Genomic DNA, 6,366 nt, shown 5'->3' on the forward strand with positions numbered 1-6,366 from the left:
TGTTTGAATGTGTGAATGTGTGTGTGAGTGTGTGCAAATGTGTGAATGTGAGTGTGTGAATGTGTGTGTCTGTGTGGGTGAGTGCGTCTGTATGTGTCTCTGTGTGTGCGTGTGAATGTGAGTGTGTATGTGGGTGTGTGGTTGTGTGTCTGTGTGTGTGTGTGTGTGTGTGTGAGTTTGTGTGAGAGAGTGTGTGTGTAAGTGAATGTGAGTATGTGTGTGATTATGTCTGCGTGTGTGAATGTGGGTGTGAGAGAGAGTTTATGTGCCTGTGTGTGTGAGTGTGTGCGTGTGTGTGTTTCTGAATGTGTCAGTGTGTGTCTGTGTGTGTGAATATGAGTGCGTGTGGGAGAGTGTATGTTTATGAGTGTGTGCAAGTGCGTATATGTGAGAATATCAGGCTGTGTGTGTATGAATGTGAGTGTGTGTGTTAATGAGAGTGAGTGTGTATGTGAATGTGTGTTTCTCTGTGTGTGTCTGTGTGTGAGTGAGTGAGTATGAGTGTGTGTGTGTGACTGTGTGTCTCTGTGTCTGTGAATGTGAGTGTGTGCTTGTGTGTCTGTGTGTGAGAGTGTGTGCGTGTGTCTGTGAATGTGAGTGTGTGTGTGTGAGAGAGTGTACGTGTGTGAGTGTCTGCAAGTGCGTGTATGTATGACTGTCAGTGTGTGTGTTTATGAATGTAAGAGTGAGTGTGTCCGTGTGTGTTAGTGTGTGTGAGTTTGTGTGCCTGTGTGTATGTGTGAATGTGAGCGTGTGTGTGTGAGTGTGTGCGTGTATGTATGTGTGAATGTGGATGTCTGTGTGTGTGAGAGAGAGTGTGTGTCTATGTGTCTGCGTGTGTGAATGTGAGTGTGTGTGAATGTATATGTGTGTGAATGAGTATGTGTGAATGTGAGTGTGTGTGAATGTGAGTTACTGTGTGTGTGAATGTGAGTAGGTGTCTGAGAGTCTCAGTGTGTGTGTGAGTGTGTGTGTGAGAGAGAATGTGTGTGTGGCGTGTGTGTCAGAGTCTGTGTGTGAGTGTGTGTGTGAATGTTAGCGTGTGTGTGGCTATGTGTCAGTGTGTGTGAGTGTGTGCGTATGTGTGAATGTGAGTGCATGTGTGAGTGTGTGTTTGCGTGAATGTCAGTGTGTGAATGTGGTGTGTGTGTGTGCTTTTGAATGTGAGAGTGTCTGTATGTGTGTGTTGTGCGTTTGTATGTGTGAATGTGAGTGTGCATGTGTCTGTGAATGTGAGTGTGTTTCTGTTTCTGTGGTGTGTTTGAATGTGTGAATGCTTGTGCGTGTAAGAGTGTATTGTGTGAGTGTGTGCAAATGTGTGTATGTGTGAATGTTAGTTTGTGTGTCTTTCTTTTCTTTTTACAATATTTTTATTCAGAAGAAAAACAACAAGATTTACAGAGTCCAACACATAGATACATCTCAACATAACTTGTGTACATTCATAAATTGTAATAAAATTGATCAAAATGTTATAGCATAACCCATAAAGGTATACCACTCTGTAATTAAAAATTTAAAGAAAAGTCATACATCATAAAAGAAATTTTTTATATAAAAAAATGTCAACCCCCTACCAACTACCAAAGAAAAAAGCTGATGGATGATAATAGATAATTAGGAAAAAAAAACATATTCGCTTAAGAAGAGAAGATAAAAATATACATAAAAGTCTGTGCACTGTTAAACTTTATAAATTGGAAAAGCAATTTAGGAAAGGACCCCAGATATCATAAGACTGAGCAGTGGATATTTTCGAAATTTAAATAAGACATAATATCACGTAGCCATTGAAGATGTGTAGGAGGGGTAGACTCCTTCCATTTAAGCAAGATTGCTCTTCCTTCTAAAAGAGAGGTAAAAACTAACCTGTAGGTTAGGAGTATTTAAAGTTATATCTTCATTTGCAATAATACCAAACAAGGCAGTGAGGGGATTTGGGTCAAATTGGACCCTGAAAAGTTGTGAGAAGGTATAGAATACTTCCCGCCAAAACTTTTCAATTTTAGGGCAAAACCAAAACATATGAATTAAAGAGGCATCAGCAGAGTTGCATTTATTACAAAGTGGAGAAACTTTCGGATTAAAAACTGGACAACTTCTGTTTAGAAATGTAAGCTCTATGAACCACTTTAAATTGTAGAAGAGAATGTCGAGCACAGAAAGATGATTTATTAACCCGTTTAAGAATTTTATTCCATCTATCATCAGAAATCTGACAATTTAGGTCATCCTCCCAAGCTTTTTCTATTTTATCTAAAAAGTCTTGCCTAGATTCAATCAACAAGTTAAAGATACCGGAAATAGAACCATTAACAAAAGGTTTTAAATTTAAAATATCGTCCAGTAAATTTTTATCAGGACCTATAGGAAAAGTAGTTAATTGGAAACGTAAGAAATCTCTAACTTGAAGGTATCTGTAAAAATGTGTTTTTGGGAGTGCAAATTTAGTTGACAATTGGTCAAATGAAGCAAGAGATCCTGAGATAAACAGGTCCCAAAAACACCTAATACCTAGTTCATCCCAATCCTTAAAGACTTTGTCAGTCATGGAAGGGATAAAAAAAATAATTAAGGAGAATGGGAAATGATCATGAAAAATTCACTAAACCAAAAAATTTCCTAAATTGAGACCAAAACCTTAAAGTTTGCTTAACAATTATGTTATCTGTTATTTTATTTGCTGAAAAAGAAGAATATGATCCAAGAAGAGAGACAATAGAGGAATTTTTTACAGAATTAACTTCTAAGGAGACCCATGATGGGCAATCTTTACGATAAATATAATAAGACCAGAAAGTAATATTCCTTATATTGGCAGCCCAATAGTAAAACCTAAAATTGGGTAGGGCTAATCCACCCATCTCTTTATTTCTTTGTAGGTAAACTTTACTTAAACGAGCTTGCTTATTATTCCAAATATAAGATGTTATAATTTAATCTAAAGAATCAAAGTGGGTTTTAGGAATAAAAATAGGTAAGGCCTGAAAAAGATATAAAAATTTAGGAAGAATCTTCATTTTAATCGAATTAATTCAGCCAATTAGGGATAAAGAAAGAGGATGTGGCGGCCCACCTTCTGCGCAGGCGAACCGGCTCAAAAATAGCCAGCGCGGGGGGGGGGGGGGGGGGGGAGACTTTGGTAATGCACCTCTGACGTCATTTCCGCCCGGAGAGGGCGGGCGCCGCGAAGTTTGAATAAACTAGTCTCGAAACAATTTACCGACAGCGTGTCGTTATTTCAGCGCCGTGTGTAGCACATCGCTACAAGGAGACCATTTAGAAAGTGCCTTTTTCACATAATTCAATAAGGGGTTTAAGTTTTCTTTAAATAAATTCTTGAAGTTTTTAAGTAATTGTTACACCTGGATATGTAAATGGACTTGTAACAACTTGGAACGGAAATTTGGCATTTGATGACATTAGATCATTTAAAGAAAATAGCTCGCTTTTTTAGCTTATATCCTGAAAAAGAACTAAACTGGAAAATTAAAGAAAGAATCGAAGGTAAAGAAGTTCAGCGTTAGAGATAAAAAGTGAAACATCATCAGCATATACGCCTATTAAATATAGTTGGATCTGGAGATAGGGCATACTTTCGATCAAGATCTTTTAATATCGCTGCTAGGTCAGACCTTTCTTTGTCAGCTTTTTTCTTTGTATAGGTAGAGTAAGAGATAATTTCTCCACGAATATATGTTTTAAAAGTATCCCAGACTATAGTACCAGCAGTATCTCCTTTAAAATTTCAGATGGGTTCTTCCAGAAAGCTGATTGGAGGTTTTTACTTTTTTATTTATTCGCTATCTACATGTCTGTGATTACCTTTTATACATTACTGAAGGATACTTGATGGATTCTTTTATTAATATACTCAGCTTTAATGTGAAAGGTCTAAATAACCCTGTTAAACGAAATAAGATTTTCTGTTATATCAGGAAACTTAAAACTCGTATAATCTTTCTCCAAGAAACCTATATTCGTAAAGACGATATTTCACGCTTTTTCAAAGGATGGAAGGGTATACATTTTCACTCACCCTCTCAATCTAGATCGAGAGGCGTCTCTATCCTGTTTGATCAGAATGTATCCTTTATTCAATATAATGTAATTTCTGATACAAATGGGCGCTTTGTTATTGTTTCGGGTAGTCTTGAGAATAAACTAATGGTATTTGGGAATGTATACGCTCCAAATACAGATGACTCTTGTTCTTTGAACGTATTTTTTTCTTTTCTGCCTGATTTGAATCGGTATTCCTTAGTGATGGGCGGAGATTTTAATTTTTGTCTTGACCCTATATTAGATTGCTCTTCAAGTAAAACCCCTGTCACTAATAAATCAGTCCTACTTTTTAAATCTTTTCTATTTCAATGTGGTATTCACGACGTGTGGCGTTTTTTGCACCCACAAGGAAAGGAATATTCATATTTCTCTCAGGTTCATCATATGTACTCTCAGATTGACTACTTTTTTATAGATAGAAACTTGCTTCCACTGGTTCGATCCTGTGATTATAAGGAGATTGCTTTGTCTGATCTTGCACCTGTGCTTCTGGCTTTAAGATTACCTGTTTACTCTGTACCAATAGAAGTTGACGTTTTAACTTATCATTGTTATCTGTGTGTGTGTGTGTGTGTGTGTGTGTGTGTGTGTGTGTGTGTGTGTGTGTGTGAGTGTGTGTGTGAATGTGAGTGTGGGTTCTGGTTGTGTGTCTGTGTGAGTCTGTGTGTGTCATGTGAATGTGAGTATGCGCGTGATTATGTCTGTGTGTGTGTGAATATGTCCATGAGTGTATGTGTGAGTGTGGGGTGTGTGTGCATGTGTGTGTGGAAGAGAGAGTGTGTCTGTCTGTGTGTGTGTGATTGTGTGCGTATGTGTGTTTGTGAATATCAGTGTGTCTGTGTGAGTGTGCCTGGGTGTGTGAATATGAGTGCGTGTGAGAGAGTGTATGTTTGTAAGTGTGTGCAAGTGCGTGTATGTGTGAATATCAGGCTGTGTGTGTGAATGTGAGTGTGTGTGTGTTAATGAGAGTGAGTGTGTATGTGAATTTGTGTGTCTCTCTGTGTGTCCGTGTGTGTGGTGTGTTTGTATGTGTGAATGGGTGTGTGTCTATGTGAGAGAGTGAGTGAGTGAGTGAGTGTGTGTGTGTCTATGTGTGTGCCCGTGTGTGGTCTGTGTGTGTGCATGTGTGTGTGAATGTGAGTGAGTGTGAGTGTGTGTGCGTGTCAGTGAGTGTGTGGTTGTGTGCGTATGTAAGTGTGTCTGTGTGACTCTGTGTGAGTGTGTGTGTCTGTGATTGTGAGTGTGTGTGAGTATGTCCATGTGTGTGTGTGAATGTGAGTGTGTGTATGTGAGTGTGTGTGTGAGTATGTCCGTGTGTGTATGTGTGACTGTGAGTTTGTGTGTGTGTTTGTGTGTCTCTGTGCGTGTGAGTGTGAGAGTGTGTTGTGTATGTGTGAATGTCAGTGTATGTGTGTGAATGTGAGTGTGTGTGTGTGTGTGCCTGTGTGTTTGTGAGTGAGTATGAGTGTTGTGCGTGCGTATGTGTGAATGTAAGTGTGTGTGAACATGAGGGTGTGTGTCTGCTGTGTGAATGTGTGTCTCTGTGTGTGAGTGTGTCTCTATATGAATGTGTGTCTCTGTGTGTGAGTGTGTCTCTATATGAGTGTGTGTCTCCGTGTGTGTGTCTGTGAATGAGAGACACAGTGAATGTGTGTGTCTGTGTGTAAGCGCGTGTGAGTGAGTGTGTTTATGTGTGTCTGTGTATGTCTGTGAATGTGAGTGAGTTTGTGTGTGAATGTGAGTGTGTGTGCCTGTGTTTGTGATGAGTGTGAGTATGTGCATGTGTATCTGTGAATGTAACTGTGTGTGTGAATGTGAGTTTGCGAGTGTGTGTCTGTGTGTGTGAGTATGTCTGTGTGTGTGTGAATATCTCCATATGTGTATGTGTGAATGTGGGTGTGCGTGCGTGTGTGTGAGAGAGAGTTTGTGTGTCTGTGTGTGTGCGTGTGAGTGTGTGTGTGTTTGTGAATGTGAGAGTGTCTGTGTGTGTGAATATGAGTGTGTGTGGGAGAGTGTATGTTTATGAGTGTGCGCAAGTGCGTGTATGTGTGAATATCAGGCTGTGTGTGAATGTGAGTGTGTGTGAGAGAGGGAGAGAATTTGTGTGTCAGTGTGTGCGTGTGTGTGTGTGAATGTGGGGTGGTGTGTGTAAGTGAGTGTGTGTCTGTGTGCACGTGTGTGGATGTGAGAATGTGAGTTTGTGTGTGTTTTTGAATGTGAGTGTGTCTGTGTGTCTCTGTGAGAGTGTGTTGTGTATCTGTGAATGTCAGTGTGTGTGTCAATGTGTACAAATATGTGTAT

This window comes from Hemitrygon akajei, chromosome 18 (assembly GCF_048418815.1).
Source record: "Hemitrygon akajei chromosome 18, sHemAka1.3, whole genome shotgun sequence".
Lineage (NCBI taxonomy): Eukaryota > Metazoa > Chordata > Chondrichthyes > Myliobatiformes > Dasyatidae > Hemitrygon > Hemitrygon akajei.